Below are 3526 nucleotides of genomic sequence, written 5' to 3' on the forward strand. Positions count from 1 at the left end.
CGTGCCGCTATCTAGTGACTTTGATGGTACTATCTCCTAGTCTAGTCGGTGTAATTCACTCTCTCGATAAAGATTACAATCACTTTATTATGATGTATTTCGTTATTTCGGCATCTAGTTCTTATTGATAATTGAAACGTCCCCTTTGAAAAATTATACATGACTGTGCTTAAACTGACACACAATATTTCTTATCGCAACGCAATCTGACTTTCAAAATTCCCTACAAAAGAATGGCCCTGATTAACAATAACCTATACTTTTCATAAATCACTTACCTCACAAAAATCTTCGTTACTCGAACTACTGCAATACAGCGAGCGCCACTACTGCCAGCTAAATAAAAGTTTCTAACTACTGAAGACACTAACTACTGATAGGCATAGTTAGCAAATGAAAGATTTTGATAGAGAACAAACAATGTATTTACCTTAAAGGTGTTCAAAAGTCATAATATACATCAGTTCATGACATCCAGTCGTACAAATTTACCGTCTCTGATGGACACACGTCCAGATCATCCGCTCTCAAAACTCCGCCATCTCTCTCCCCACATCCACCACTGCTGGCGGCTCACCTCCAACTGCGCAACGCTACGCGCTGTTCACATCCAGCTGCCCAACACTACAATGGCGAGTATTACAACAATGCGAACCAGCCACAGACTGCACACAGCACAGCCAGTTTCATACACAGCGCTACGTGGCGTTACCAATATGAAAACCTAAACAGCCTACTTACATAATTTTATTCGAATGTTGCCGTCTTGTTTCGTTACTGATTAAAACATGGTAACGTTCTTATCTCTTATTCTAGAAGTGAGTATGGATTGAACCGGCCGTTTGCAGCCTACCTGATACACCATTACCGCCTCTCATAAACAAAATAAAATTGTATATCGGGTAACATTTTTAGAAGAGAATATTTTCGTCTTTTTTTGTTACCTTTACTTAAATATCAGCGTAGAGATCTCCGTACGTACTGGTAGTGTATGGGAACTCGTAGATTTGTTTAAACACAATACGAGTGGGCAGTGGTAGGATTTAATACTCTTTTTTCCAGTACCTCACGAAACTATCAAAATTTAAGCAGAGCCATTGTTTATTGTTGTAGCTAGCTCGTAATTTCTTGCCTCTCTCTTGTACTCGCACCGCGAGAATCAAATGTCACGTGATTGCTCGAACAAGTTCGATGCTGCGTCAAACGCTGTGGCGTGCTGGGAAATCTCGAGGCCGTTCGAACGCGTGTATCGTTTTCCGAGCCCTGCAATATGAACTTAAGAGATTTTCTTCGGATTACTTCTAGTTAAGGGAAAAGTTGTAATTTATCAAATTATGTCCAACGTGGGGCGAAAATCTATTCATTGTATTAAAGGATACTAAAGTTGTGAACTGTGGAAGTTCTGAAAGTATGTAATTATCAAGATTAATCAAGGTACTTTCAGTGATAATTATTGAATCCTAGATAATTATTGAATCCTGTTTCATGTATCAGGAATTTTCTCGACGTAAGATATAAGGAAGCGTGAAGGATGACAGGTAGGTCGAATACTGCCACGCGGTCCCAACGATTCTTGTAAACTTTTAAAAAACGGAATTGCATGTTAATAAATTACATAGCTAAAATGCCCAATCATCCTCCACGCTGAGCTTCGTCACAGGACATTAGACGAACTCCCTGACTCTGAAATCAGACAGTCGTTCGCCGATAACTGATCTCACCAACGTTTTCAGGTTTCCTTGGCAGACGTATTATGCAGTGTTAGAGCCAACGACATTCACGTTTGTCTGACCTTTGAGACAGAGATTCAACACCAGGTGCACGACAAATACACTGAGTTCCTTGCTGCAAAAAGAGAAAGAGCCGCAGTTAATGATTAATAATTCAGTTTGATCTGATTCGCGTTTGATAGACTATAAATATAAATACCATCTATACCAGCAACCTTTATAGACATTCAATTATCTTTTTCACTTGTCAGCGTGAGACGTGTGAAAGTACTTAGGATCCAGTGTTAGCTGTATCGCGCGAGCACGTGAAATGTGTTAGTCCTGTGCCACCATCGCCATAGATATTACGATACCGTGTCTCACACCTTCTTGCTCGTATGGTACCTGCGTCAGTGATCAGTAGTCATTCCTGCCACTAAGTGTAATAACAAGGTACACACGTTCTAATTGTGTTAGTGTGTAGGGGAGAAATTTCTCCGGTAAACTGCGTGTGTTGTTGTTGTCAACCCGCTAAGGCAGGTTTCTCGTTCTGTAAAGTGTTTTGTCATGCGTCTTGTGTCCACTGTAGTGCTATACAAATCGTCGCCAACAGCCGTCAATATTTACCCACGGCAGGTGGCTGTGTGGACTGCGGTAACCTTGGAAATGGCTCTGAGCACTATGCGACTTAACTTCTGCGGTCATGAGTCGCCTAGAACTTAGAACATATTAAATCTAACTAACCTAAGGACATCACACACATCCATGCCCGGGGCAGGATTCGAACCTGCGACCGTAGTGGCCGCGCGGTTCCAGACTGTAGCGCCTTTAACCGCTTGGCCACCACGGCCGGCGGTAACCTTGGAGATCGTGAATGTGTAGAGGGCAAAATTGCGCTTCTGAGTATATTGATATACTAATGTGAAACCACATTCTACGCTGACAGTTCAGGCAGCAATAACTCGATGATTAGGAATTCTTACGAATCAAAATAAACGTTCATACATTTTTACACTACTAAAAGGACCGTTTTTTTTTAATTCTATGCATCGCTTAGTGTTCACGTGATAGAAAGATCGACAGTTACCAGTGACCTTAATCTAAAGACACTATGGCAGACGCATGGAGGGGGCGTGGGCAACGCAGCTGGACAAATTAATGACTCATTAGAAAGTCAGGCAAAAACAATATCGTCTGAACTAATGCTGGTGGAACGACCGCGTGACCGTGCTGGGCATAAACCACGTAATAATGGTGCTCAAAAGAAACATACTAATTACTTCAGGGGATAAATTCACTGTTTTTTATTTAAACCTATGGTGCTCATTCATGTATCACTAACGCATAATTTTTGTCCCCAGAATGAAGGTAGGAGACGAGGTACTGGCAGAAGCAAAGCTGTGATGACGGGGCTTGAGTCGTGCTTGGGTAGCTCAGATGGTAGAGCACTTGCCTGGGAAAGGCAAAGGTCCCGAGTTCGAAACTCGGTCCGGCACACAGTTTTAATCTGCCAGGAAGTTACATAATTTTCGTAATTACCTGACAGTCACGAGTGGCGTTCAATACGTAATGCAAGAATTTTTATCTGAAATTAGGTTGGTTTTATTCAGGATTCCAATACACTCTTTTGGCTACATATGAACCCTGTACGACTAGTATTTATTGAGAAAAAGGGATGTCGACTTCAGAAATAATAAGTATATATGATACTGTTCTTAATGTCTCTATCGGTAAATATGAAACTGGATTTTAAGATTTTTTTAAGCATAGCATTAAATCTGTTTGTAGTATCAGTGTTGAGTTTCACTATGTTATTA

Source organism: Schistocerca nitens, chromosome 1 (assembly GCF_023898315.1).
Source record: "Schistocerca nitens isolate TAMUIC-IGC-003100 chromosome 1, iqSchNite1.1, whole genome shotgun sequence".
Classification (NCBI taxonomy): domain Eukaryota; kingdom Metazoa; phylum Arthropoda; class Insecta; order Orthoptera; family Acrididae; genus Schistocerca; species Schistocerca nitens.